This window comes from Artemia sp. Qi Xiang Cuo, chromosome 7, assembly GCF_049724085.1.
Source record: "Artemia sp. Qi Xiang Cuo chromosome 7, ASM4972408v1, whole genome shotgun sequence".
NCBI lineage: Eukaryota > Metazoa > Arthropoda > Branchiopoda > Anostraca > Artemiidae > Artemia > Artemia sp. Qi Xiang Cuo.
The window spans coordinates 4324909-4339169 of record NC_142800.1 but is presented as its reverse complement, the minus strand read 5'-3'; positions in this window follow the sequence as shown (position 1 = coordinate 4339169).

Below are 14261 nucleotides of genomic sequence, written 5' to 3'. Positions count from 1 at the left end.
CTATAACTATGATATGACTATGACTATTGACTATGACTATGACTATGACTATTAACTATGACAACTATTACTATTCTAACTAATAAGTTAGAAAGCAAATCAAATTCTGAAAAAGTAGTAATACCTTTCCAGGACCAGTTCTATCCCCCAAGGTCACCCTGCAGCGCTATTCGCTGACAGGGCTCTATTTCGGCAGCCTGATAAAGGTTCGCCCCGACCCTACTAAGGTCGCACATCTCAAAACAGGATTGCTTTATTAAGTTCAATAATAAAATGGGCGAAATTAAATTACCAAAGGCCAAAACATTCGATGTGTTACATCAAAATTCGAGACACTGTCATTAAAATATTGAATTGAACTATGTTGCATGCATTTAGCATTCAACTATATTTAGAACTTACATTCGAGCCAGATAACTAAGACTGTCAAACGTAAAAGTATTATTTTAAAGCTATATAGATTCGTATCTCGTATTACTACTGAACAAACATGCTAATCCGCCACAAATGTTGGATTTGTAGTGCAGGACTATGAAAGATCTACCACTACATTATTTGAATTTGAATTTGTTTCTCTAGTTGAAAGATTGTCGTAATTATAACACCCAACAAAAATCGTATATATTGTAGCATGATTTGATCCGATAGATTGTGCGCCGATCTTGCATTCACAAACAAACTTTATTTGAATTAGAACTGTCTAAGTGCGTTAATAGCCAGCCCCATCTCTGTATGGTCAATCTTGCGGTATTGCACTGGATTGATGTTTTCCTTCGCAATACAGGGATAGAGGTTTAAATCTGGCTGCTTCAAAGCTGGGCAACGGGCTTCCTACCTATTTCTGTAAAAAAGACTTACTAACTGTATCGTTTATTCGACGCCATATGCACCATCAATGGCTCGGGAGGATCCTTATCGAGACTTAATTGATAGTTCCAGTTTACTGAATTAGATTAATTAGGGTGACGGAAGCCATATTTCATATATCTTGCTTTTTCAGCCGATATTCAAGATAAATCTCTGTGTAGTTAACTGAAGTGTGCGTGGAATGGGTGTATTGACCACACTGTCACGCTAAGATATATTTTTTTCTACCTTTTGTTAAGTTTTATTTAATCGTTTATCCTTAAATGTTAAAAACTAAACAAAAACTTATTCCCCAATAAAAAGCTATAAGCCACCGATAAGCATAACAAATAACGGTACTTATGGATTATGCGGGCACCATGAAAGGAGTCGAGTTTGGTTAATGCTAATGAAATAAAATAGAATAGGATGAATATATAATAGCTTAGAAACAAATTTGGGCTATATATTTGCAAACTAGGGAGGGGGGGGGGGGGGTAAAGCGTAGCATATATTGAATACGTAGCCTAAAGTAAAATAGGTACCTTCCCCCCCTAAACTCCAAAAATTATAATCAATTTATTTCAGTCTACAACTTATTTAAGGCACTAAAATTTTCGCATGAAGATCAAAGCTAAACCACTAGGCCTTATATTGATGCAGTGGAAACTTGAATATGTAAAGAAATAAACTTATTTATGCTAATTTAAGTCCAATAACAAAATGTATTAACATCTAAAAACAAGGTTCCAACCTTCTTAGTTTATGAGAAATTACATTCTAAATGCTACAATGCTACTGGTATCTAAGATGCTACAAAATAGATGACGTGGCCTGCCTTTAAACAACGAAAAGCCACAAAAAATTCCTATAACCAAAACTTGTATATCTCCAACTCATGATAAGAAAATACCAATGTGATGGTGCTGATAAAATGGTAATCCATGGGTAACAAGCGTATCATCAACGAGGAATGGGGAGTAGTGGGACATTACAAATCGGAGCACTACGAAAAGAAACGACTAAGGAAAATAACTAAATTAAAAATATGAAGACCAAATATCTATTTATGCAGGCAAAATATAAATAACCATAAATATTGATAGATGGAATAGTGTGAATACAGACGATATATCAAACTAAACCGGGATCATTTGGCTCTTATCTGCAGCAGGCTTGTTTTAAAAGGTTCAAAAAGTCGTGAATTACGCCTAGACTCTATTCTAATAATTACTGTTTCAATCTTCCTATGTTTTTATATGCTAAATGGCAATTATTGTTGAAATTTTAGCAACCCAGTTTGTTCATCCCCTATCTCAACAAAAACAAAAGCAAAAAGAAGTATTTCTATGCTTACTTTACACACTACACTGACACATGAAACACGTCAAAATATTCCGTCATTCCAGAGATCAAAAGAGAAAAAGGGTCCTTACGCCATCTAAGCCTCTGAATAACTTTCCTCTTGTTTTATGAGGTATAATATTTCCTCTTGTTGAAAATATTCATATTAATTTCCCATTTTTAAGACACGTTTTGGTAATACTTAAACGATCTTTTTTTTTTTTTTTTTTTTTTGAGAGAAAAAAGGTTTTATTAAAAAAAATACAACACATTAACAACAAAACCCGAAGTTTATTAAACTTGTATGGGTACACATCACCTTTTACAAAACCCTACATACACAATTACTACCAGCCAGCCTTAGACCCCCCCCCCCCAAAAAAAAGGACAAAAAATAATAAGAAGATCTCCTTAACTTCTGAAGATTTCCATTGGTACCAATGACATTTTGACTTTATCCAGTCATTATCACAAACACATTTAAAGTTTGACTTGATCCATTCATTATCACACACACACACACACACATATATACATATATCTATATATATATATATATATATATATATATATATATATATATATATATATATATATATATATAGATTGCTATATATATATATATATATTATATATATATTGCTCATCAGTATGGTATCCCCTTAATAAGAGAGATAGAGAGAGGGTTGAGAGAGTGCAACGTAGGGCCACCAAACTCATACCATACCTGAGTCATCTGCCTTACCACCAGAGAATGCATAGACTACAGTTGCCTTCTCTCCAGTTCAGTCGTGATAGAGCCGACGTAATAAATACATTTCGCATTGTTAGGAATATTGATAATATCACCCCAACTCACTTTTTCACTTTTACAGAATACAGTAGTACCTGTCAACACCAACACAAAATTCATCCACCATGTTCACAGAAAAGATTAGGCCAAAACTCTTTGTCTAGCCGAGTATGGAAGACTTGGAATTCACTTCCATCAGAAATTGTTGCAAGTACCACAGTCCAGTCTTTAAAAAGTATTCTAGCCTCTACAGATTTCTATACTTGGTCCTATCAAAATCAATTTTGAGATTATTATTTTTTTTTTTTTTTTTTACTTTTGTATTACCTGATTTGTGACAGTGTGACAGTTATTTTTTAAGCTTACTTTTTCGTAGGTTTCAATTATTAACAGATATGTATCAGTTAAGTTGGTATGTTATTGTATGTTTCAGTAATATTGTTTTTCCAATGTTTTTCAGTTACTGTGTGTTTGTGTTATGTCATTGATATTGTTATTGACTTTTTTATAATTGTTTTGTGCGACAAGCTTGTTAAAGCTTACCGTATCTTGGTATTAATAAATAAATAAACAAATATATATATATATATATATATATATATATATATATATATATATATATATATATATATATATATATATATATATATATATAACTCGGCCTCCGAAGAGGCAGGTTCAGGAAGCTAGGCCTAGACTTGTGACGCCCCTTAGCGTATCGTAGCACGATAGAATTGACACAGTCGGAGTAAATTTTGGTCCTCAGTTCAAAATAACTGAATTTCCTTACCTTAGATCTTAGATCTCCATTTGCCTCCGATGGCACTTGGTATATCTAGGAAGAGTTGCCAGTCACCACTCACCGATGCCACCGCTTAGATCTCTTCCCAATCAGCTTGACGCAAGATGTTAACATCTTGCTGATCAGTTAGTTTGCTGCATCCGATGTGTGTTTTCGGGGTGTGCTCTTTTGCATTCGCTCCATGGCTGCCAGTGAAGAACAGTGTTGGGAAGCTGAGTTTAAAGCATGCATATCACGAATCACGTGCCCGAAATGCTCCGCTTCTTGAGCTTGTTGACTTTGGTCGATGACGGTCAAGATGTATTTTGCCATATGTCTGTAAGTATTACTTTTAGCATCCATGGATAGTGAGGATCCACATTAACAGATGTTTATAAACCCTAGTAGCTTGTTTTCCAGTTCTTGGTCTAGCTAATATGTTCCCTAGCCATAACACAGGGTGGGTAGGACGTTGCTATTAAAGAGTCTCAGTTTTAGTCACAGAGAGCACTGTTGGATTTTCTTGATCTTTGCTAGCTCTTTACTTACCTGGCCTATCCCATCCCACTGACACCAACAGTATTATACAAAATCTTTCCAGGATATTTGAACTCGGCCATCTGTTCAAGTGTCTACACATTAATTCATGATTCAACAGATATCCAGTATTTGCCATACTTCTTTTTTACATTGATCTCGAAGCAAAAACTTTCAGTAGTATATTTGACTTGGCTACGGAACTGCTAGAGCTTTAGCTTACAGGACTCTTGGAAACTGGTGCCGTCAGAAAAATCTAGGTCTCTTTGTCTCTTGCTCATCAGCTGGAATCTGTGGCCACTGCAAGTGTGAATAAGGTGGTCGATCGTGAGCATAAAAAGGTTGTGATAACTCATAGTGAGCATAAAAAGGTTGTGATAACTCACAACCTTGATTTTAATCGCGGCACGTTCCGAAACTACTACTTATTTCTATCAGTGGTGTTCATGCTACACTAAGTGTCTTTGTAAAAATTTTGGATAATTCACAATGGTTTATGAGGGATTTCATAATATCTAAGCACTTCTAAAGCTTTCCTGATTTACAAAGTCAAATGCTTTTTCAATGTCTGTGGAGTCTAGTTAAAATTTAATTCCCTGCTCATTTGGCGTCGTTGCGGGGGGGGGGGATGGAGGTTGGTTGCCCCCCAATAATTTGTACAAAAATATAATTTATTAAGAAGCTTTAAAACTATTGCTCGTTTTAAGTGTCAAATTTGCTTTTTACTTAGAGTAGATAATTTTTTTTAATTAGTCCATGCTCGTTTTTAACATAAGTAACACGAGAAAAGTAAAGATCCATTACACTTCAAAATATGTTCCACATTATTATTTTTCGAAACATACTGCCTTTGAAACCTTATCATCAAGTAACAATGTGAGACTAGTTAATTGAAAGGTGTTCTGTGCCTCCTGTTTCACCAAATTTTGTCAGTTCAGTTTATCCCCCTGATATTTAAGGCACTTTTACTTCCTATAATCTACCAGTTCAAGATTAGATTATCTTGTTTTAATACTTTCAAAAGTCGAAATGAATATACTCTGCAAGTAGGAGAGAAATGGAATCATTGAAGAATAAGAAGGTAGATATACAGTGAATATAGATTCCTTAATGAAAAAGAAATCATTGAAAAAGAAAATAAGAATTAGTGTTTTTATAATGTTATTCGCACTATAACTAGATAAGCCAAACCGGTTGTTGTCTGCTCATGGAATAGAGGGGGATCTGTTCCAGGAATCATTTAACTGTTTAAATTTTTATTTCTAGTATTTAATTGAAACTCCAATTCTCTTATTTTCCATTGAAATGCCTAATAAAAGCTGATAACGTCCTATTCATAACGTTTTGGATTCACATACTAACCCATAAACGTAGAACTGCTTCTATGCTGACTTCTTGGCAATGCTATGCTGACTTCTAGCTATTTTTGCTTTTCTAAATATTTCTTTTAACCAGCTAAAAAAAAGAATTTACATGAGTGTGCTAAGAATTATGAAAGAAATTATTCGCATTTCATACAACGCCAATACTACTCGTGGGAAATTTATCTCTGCATCAGCATGCTGTTTGAAGTATCTGCTGAAAGTAAAAAGGGCACTAGCCCTTTCAATTTCCAATCGAATGAGTCCTTTCTGATGTTTCTACGACAACTCTTTCTTTAAAAACCTTATATTCCCCAGGGCATAACTTAAAACCCTTTACCTGAGGGCTGTGAGGGGGTTGTCATCCTCAAAGACATAGTTTCTGGACCTTTCAACTACGTTGAACAAAATGACTATCTGAAAATTTTTATTGGATGTGTTTGGGGAAATGGTGGGCGTGAGAGAGGAGTTACTTACCATCCAATCACTTTTGACTATTAAAAAGGGCAATAGCCGTTTCAATTTCCAATCGAATGATTCCTTTTTGAAGTTTCTACGACAACACTTTCTATAAAAAAAAAAACCTGATATGCCCCCAGGGCATAACTTACAACCCTTGCCCTGAGGGCTCTGGGGGGAGTATCATCTTCAAGTACATAATTTCCAGACTTTTTAACTACGTCGAACAAAATGGCTATCTCAAAACTTTTATTGGATGTGTTTGGGGTAATCGTGGGTGTGCGAGGGGTGTTAGTTATCCTCCAATCACTTTCGACTATTAAGAAGGGTACAAGTCTTTCTAATTTCCAATCGAATGAGCCCTTTTTGAAGTTCCAACAACATCATTATATATAAGAACCTTATATGCCCCCAGGGCATAACTTACGGTCCTTGCCCCGAGGACTCTGAGGGGGTTATCATCCTAAAACCTAGTTTCTAAAACTTGTAACTACGTTGAACAAAATGGCCATCTAAAAGTTTTGATTGGATGCGTTTTGGGAATAGGTGGGCGTGAGAGGGGGTTATTTGCCCTCAAATCACTTTATACTATTAAAAAGGGCACTATCCCTTAGAATGTTTAATCAAATGAGCCCCTTTTCAAGTTTATACGACAAAGCTTTCAGTAAAAATCTTAAATGCCCCCAGGGCATAACTTACAGCCCTTAACCTGAGGGCTGTGGGGGGTGTCATCCTCAAAGATATAATTTCTGGACCTTTCAACTACTTTGAACAAAATGGCTATCTCAAAATTTTGATTGGATGTGTTTGGATAAATGGTGGGCGTGGAAGGAGTGTTAGTTGCCTTCTAATCACTTTCGACTATTAAAAAGGGCAATAGCCATTTCAATTTTCAATCAAATGAGCCCTTTTTAAGTTTCTACGACAACGCTTTCAGTAAAAACCTTATATGCCCCCAGGGCATAACTTACAGCCCTTGTCCTGCGGGCTGTGAGGGAGGGGGAGGGGTTGTCATACTCAAAAAACTAATTTCCAGACCTTTCAACTACGTGGAAAAAAATGGCTATCTCAAAATTTTGATTGGATGTGTTTGGGGAAATGGTGGGCGTGAGAGGGGGGTTACTTGCCCTCCAATCACTTTCCTAGCCCTTTGAATTTCCAATTGAACGAGCCATTTTTGAAGTTTCTACGGCAACGCTTTCTACAAAAACCTTATATGCCCCCAGGGCATAAATTACAACCTTTACCCTGAGGGCTGTGGGGGAGTTCCTCCTCAAAAATATAATTTCTATTTGGAAATCAACTACGCTGAACAAAACGGCTATCTCAAAATTTTGATTGGATGTGTTTGGGGAAATGGTGGGCGTGGAAGGGGTGTTAGTTGCCTTCGAATCCCTTCTGACTATTAAAAAGGGCACGAGCCACTCCAATTTCCAATCGAAAGAGCCATTTTCGAAGTTTCTACGATAACTCCTTCGATACGAAATGCCCTGGTCTAAGACCAAAAATAAATAATACATTGTACCAACATCGTTCTTTACAGTAGTAAGGCCATATAAGATTGAAAACTTACACGCACTTTCACAAGCCTGAGGCATGGATATGTGTGTAGGTTTTCAATGCATTGGGTTACCAGGGTCATTTGCAAAGAGGTACCATTTCTATAGAAGCTATAAGAATTTGAAATATCATATTGAATTTGATTTAAGCTATATACTGTGCGTACGCCCCCGTACCACAAATGTTGGGTCTAATCTGTTTTTGTTCAAGTTTTTTCTGACAAAATAAACTAAATTTCTATTTACTGATATACAAGTTTTTTTTTTTATGTTAAATCCATGTCGGAAAAACCGGTGCGTCTTTTTAGTTGTCAATTATTTTTTGTATATATTAAAGTTTCAAATTAGATTATTAAAAACTTTTGGATAGTTTATTGAAAATAACACTAGTGACATTTTTTGTAAGCATTTACATAGAAAATGGATAATTCTAAGCAATTTCTGGTGAGTAAAAATTCTCTCATTATTACAATAAAAAGAAATTGTCTTGTCATTAAGTTAAGGAAGAAATTCTTTCCTTACACTAGAACTAAGGGTACTTATGTACTTAGAAGCCTATTGTTTTTAGGAGCTGAAACCTCTAAATACTTCTCTTATAGGCTAAAATTTACGGTGCGATTTTTATCAGGATCAGTGGGCCATTTTAGAGATGTTTTTGAAAAAAGGGCTTAGCTTTCGATCGGTAATTTTGGATTATAATAAATTTATTATTATTTTAATTTATTTTTTTTTAAAGAAGCTTCCTTTTTATCAAGATCAGCGGCTTTTTTTTTTTTTTTTTTTAGGGTTTCTTTTTAAAATAATTCCAGGCCATTGTGCATTTAAGGTATGATTTTTTTATAAATATAAGTTAACCTTTTTAGGGATGTTTTTGAAAAAGTGCTTAGCTCTCGATCGGTAATTTGGTGTTAGAATAAAATGTTAATTCTTTTAATGTATTAATTGTTACAAAAGCTTCCCTTTTAGAGTTTTGGTTTGTTCCTTACTTATAGTTCGCTACCATGTACTGCTGGAAAATGTATTTCAGTGATATTTTTAGATCATAGTAGCCTAATGATGCTTTTAGTCCTTAGAAGAAGAACCAAAACAATTTAGAATCTATTACGACTTCTTTCGTCTTCGATAAGTGCGTGGATAAAAATTCTAATTGGCATTTTTTGTTTTTAATTCACAAAATGGTTGGTTTAAGTTTGCTTTTACAAGATACTCAGACAGGAAGGATGGTGTACATAGATAGGGGGTAGGGCTCGCCTAATGATGCTTTTAGTCTCTAGAAGAAGAAGAACCAAAACAATTTATTTATTATTATTTATTTATTTTATTTATAACCCACTGTACAATAAATGTAAAATAGTGGAGTAATACAAACACAAAAAAAAAAGAAAAAGAACAGTTACAATCTAACCACAAATATAAACACTAATAAACAAAACGGATAATACTTTGATTTGGGCCCAACCGAAAACTATCATCCTGACTGGTCTTCGCTTGCACCATATCAAGCGAGGACAGAATTTCTGTTGCACCATAACGACCAACAAGGCGCCTATTGCGCACAGCAAGCGGCAAATATAATAGGAACTTACAATATCTAAAATAATTAACCTTCATTTTTTTCATATCATGCTTAGTAAAAAGCGGATACAGCCCAGAAGCGGATAAAATCGCATGGTCAAAGAAACTACAGTAGAGTTTAGCAAGACCATGCTTATTAAAACGTCCACGGTTTGCAACAATTTTCCCATAACCAGCTTTAAGCTTATCCTTCGAATCACAAATAAATTTACGTCGGATACTTCCTACGGGTTCACAAATGCAAATACCAAGCCATTTAATAACAGGGACCCTCGGTACCGTAAAGGTATTGCAAGCAAGGGGAGTAGCAGGGGGATTAACAGCGTTAAAGATTAAATATTCCCATTTCAAAGTATTTAAGGATATGCCTAGTTCAATAAGCATAGATCCCACCATGCTAACATTCCATTCAAGCCTCCTTTTGGAGCGACTAATCAGGAGGAGGTCATCAGCATATGCTAAATAAGACACTTCCGAAAAACCAAAAAAACAACTGGAGGGAATCAAACATCTTTTGAGTAAAGATGCCAAAATGATATTTTTTTCATCAAGAGGGAAACCTAGTAGTGTAAATCCCCCCCCCCCAGCTAATGCCCCTACTTTCAAGGCAAATACTTAGTATGCCCCACACCACTCTTGTTATTGTTATGATCAGAATCACAAAGTTTAGGTTCAGGCCACAAATTCCTAATGCCTCCACACAAACAAAAGAACAATATAGCATCAACTGTCACTGGGGAATTAGTGCCCCTCGGACATAGTATTTTGAGATAGGGCTTGTGCATTTCTTTTTATTTTATTTATCCTTTATATGTGAATCTTGCTTGATAGTGTCAAGGTATCCACTATTGTTTTCCGACATCCTGGAAACCCTCCCAGAGCCGCATCCAGTTTTTTTTTCGGGGGGTGTTTCACAAAAGGGCTCTTTCGGGAGGGGGGGGGTAACACAAAATAAAACTCAACAAACGCAAAAAAAATGTATTCTAATCCATTTTTGCTACGTTTTTACGAATCACACAAACATTTCGAGGGGGGAGGGGGGTTCAAACCCCCTAACCTCCCTGGATACGGCCTTGACCATTCCCGCCAGCTTCAGACAAGCCTGATGGGCATGAAGCACTCGCTCCTCAAAGAAAACGTGAGAGTCGCCCACAAGTGGCCATCCATCACTGGCGAGCGGTACTAGATTCGGAACCGTTGCTAGCAAGACATCCTCTTTGTGCCACCTTTGTGCCACCCCCCCCTCAATATTTTCTGCACCACGGTCAGTGCTTCATATGTCCTGGGAGATTCAAACCTCCCCCCGTGCATGAATTGGCAGCCATTGCTAGCTTCAATCAATCCAATCTGGGCATGGCATTCCACAAAATTCCACGCCTCATGAAGCAAGAGCTCATGGTGGCCGGATAGTGATTGAAATTTGCTATAGTAGGCCCGTGTTTGTTTTTAATACTCTATGGAGTACCACAAGAAGGTTTTCACCACTACCCCCCCCCCCCCCGCCTTAGAGCCAACCATGTCTAGTAAAAATTTTATGATTCAACACAATTCAATTAGTCAAAAAATCCCGTGAGAGGAAAAGGAGAAAATATTTTTTTTTTTTTTCAGTAAACTCGAGCAGCTGTTGACCGGAGACAAATAGTAAGTACTAGTTTCATAGAGATTCTGTAAAATACAAAAAGAAAAGGAATAAAATCATTAAAATGTAAAGAATGACTGAAACCTATAAATACCAACCCATTCGAAGTAAAACATTCGAAAAAATTTACGTCATCTTTTAAATTAGATTACAGTTAAATACAGCAAAGAGGTTACACCGTCATTAGAAAGGTAAAATATAGAAGGTACAAACGTCACAACTGAAACCCACAAAATTAACAAATTCCAAGCACGCTTCTGGTTAAAAATAAAGCCATCCTTTGTGGTCTAGCATGATTCATTGACCATTTAGTCATACTACGAAATAGTTGGACACTTTTCTTCTTCCCGTTAAGTACAGAGTGCAAACGGATGTGATTTTCAATGAATTTAACAAATGCATATTGGATTTTATTGTTTTTCAGTTTGGTTCAAGCTCAATTGGACCCAGCCTCCTTAGTGCAAATTATTGCTACTAGTATAGCCCTCGTGAAATATGTTGCAGATATTTGGAAAGTCATATCCAACGAAACCATCAAAATTGAAGGAGAACTCGGGGAAGCTCTTCCAGATTTTACCAAAATTCTCGAAAACAAAGAATTACAAAATATGACACTTGAATGGACTAATTTAATGAAATCTAGCGCAGACCGGCAAGTGTTGTCTCAGTTTGCTGCCATGAATGCGAGACTTAATGCGATGAATCAAAAGCTATCCAGCTTAGAGTTGAGTTTATCCAGACTTGTTAGACAACTACCAGTGACTGTGCGATTTGAAGTTGGCCTGGACCGGATTCTCACCCTTATTCGGCCTATTCACTCCCTATATGATAATTTCAGGTATTTTGACTTCTTTTACAGAACAGCCAATACTTATCACCAGTGGTGCCAATTCCCAAAACTGCAGAGTGGGGAATTTATTTTGAAAATCTAGGCAGGGGGGTGGGGCAATTTTTTTTCAAATCTGAGGGGAAGCAAGACAAATTTCCCCTCCTCCCCCATTGAGACACCTAGTTGCTAATTACAAAGCAGGACTGTCACTGAGAATTCAACAATATCTCTGCCAGGTTCACTTGCGAAAAATCAAATAATAATAAAACGCACTGAATATACCTTTCGAGGGTAATTTTTAATACATTTTTCCAAGATCCGAAGTTCAGGACAGAGCTTCTTACACTTAACAACTCTTATGTATTCTGTTCCCAGTAGCGGATTCAAAGCGTTTTTTTTTTTTTTGTTTTTTTTTTAATGAAAGCCTAGTTTTATTTGTTATTACAAAAAGTGTTCCGTCATCTGTCATGGATTTTGGAGCCACCATCCAAATACGGATCAACAGCAATATCTTGGGGAGGGGGCAATATGACAAGGGCTCCAACAGTTGACCAAATTGACAAATTTATTAAAAAAAGAAGTAAAAAACAGAAAGAAAAAATGGAATAAGGGTGACAGAAAATCTTTGGAGGGGGAACAGGGTCCCCCTGGATCCGCCCCTGCCGCCATCAAAATTATACTATGCTGAAATCAGCCACGTAGGCTACAGAAGAATGTTTCAGGAATTGGAGAATAATAAAAGAACTTATATTATTTAATGATTTGAATAAGAAGTACCCAGAAATTCGGAAAAGTTTAAAATTTTTGAATATTTTGAATTTTTTACGAAATTCCCTTAAGGATGCATTGCATGGTATAGGGTATTTTTATTTCTATTAGACTGACAAATTTACTCTTCTTACCCAAAATTACTTTAAAATATTGAAAATATCGAACTTGAGATTGCTGCACTTCAACACAAAAATTGTTGCATCAACATGCAACATAATCACTGGGAACTACAATTTGTATAACTGCGTAAGTGACGTATCTTTCAAAACCAAGGGCAGGACTCGTGCATTTAATATTTTTTTTAAACAAAACTTTGTGGCATAGTTGCATTTAGTTCGTTATCACATAGAGAATTCGGTCATTAATAATTGATAAAAAGTCACCAATAAAATTAAACGATGCTAGAATGGCTATCTTAAAAACAAATTTCTTTTTCTTTAAAGGTCTTTTAATTACCGAAGTTATGACGGTTTTATCCCTGGCAAGGGTCATTGGCAGAAGTTATGTATGGTTACCCAAAAAATAACTTTCATTTCTCTTAAGGCATTCTAAGTTAAGGTTTATGTTTACCATGTTTTCGGTAAAGCCGCGTACCGGTCTTACCGGTACGCGGTAAGATCGGTAAGACCGGTCTTACCGCGTTTTATATTTAGCGTTTTATATTACCGCGTTTATGTTTAGACCGCGTACCGTCTTCAAGTCTCAACGAAAGACAACAAATCGGTGATGGTTTTATTCGGGACAGGCAAGACTCATTGGCGGATTTAAAACTTTTCTCAAGCTCTTTTAGAACTGCATTATAGTCAGGGCGCCACTAAAGCGTATCTCGCTTATTTCTGAGTTGAGGTGATCAGAAAACACAGTCAGTTTGACAACAGTTTCCGACTATATCGACCACGCTGAATCTGAATATGGGTGGTGCCAAAGCTGGAGATCACGGCTTGACCTTGTAAAAGCAAAAAAACACTCTTTTTAGGCCTATAAAACGTGTACAGACTGTTTATTTTTTTCTAAGGTTGTACCACTCTGATATAGTGGCGTGACATCTCATTTTGTTCCTGACATAGTCCTCTCATAGAATATGTTCGATTTTTTCCGATATCTCGTATAGCCCAGGAGCTATAGGCTAATATTTATTTATTTTCCCCGAAAATCTCAAAATTCAAAGGTTCATTTCCGCTAAACAACGTATCTTGGACCTTTCTGTAAATTTTGTACATTTCATCCATTGTCAGAAATGATCTTTAGTATTGAGCGTAACTGTGCCATAAAGTTCAAACCTTCAAATATTCGGTGAAGCCGTCTAGAATTTTTTTGAAAAAGTATACTTTAAAATTTATATGCACAAATACATTTTTCAAAAATGATGATATGACACATCTTTTATGCTAGAATTTAACGCCAAATCAGAATATGAACTTTACTTTTCAACCAAATATCAACTTCAGTTCTTATAGGCTAATTGTTTTACTACTCCATCTTGAGATCAAATTTCGCAGGTACGCATTTTGTAGGAACAAGAAGACGAAAAGGATAAAAAGAGCTTTCGTGAAAGGAAAAATTTTGTGAACTCTGTTGCTTATTAAACTTGAGGTTGGTAGTATGATTGAGAAGCTGTACTGTTAGTGGTTAGAGCTAAGAATAGGAACTGAACGACGCCTAATGCCTGCCTTATGTAACTGTGTAATGTCATGGACAGGTAGGCTAAATAACTTTCAGATTGCTGGAAATGAGTGAACAGAAACTGAGTATTATTGGTACCTCATG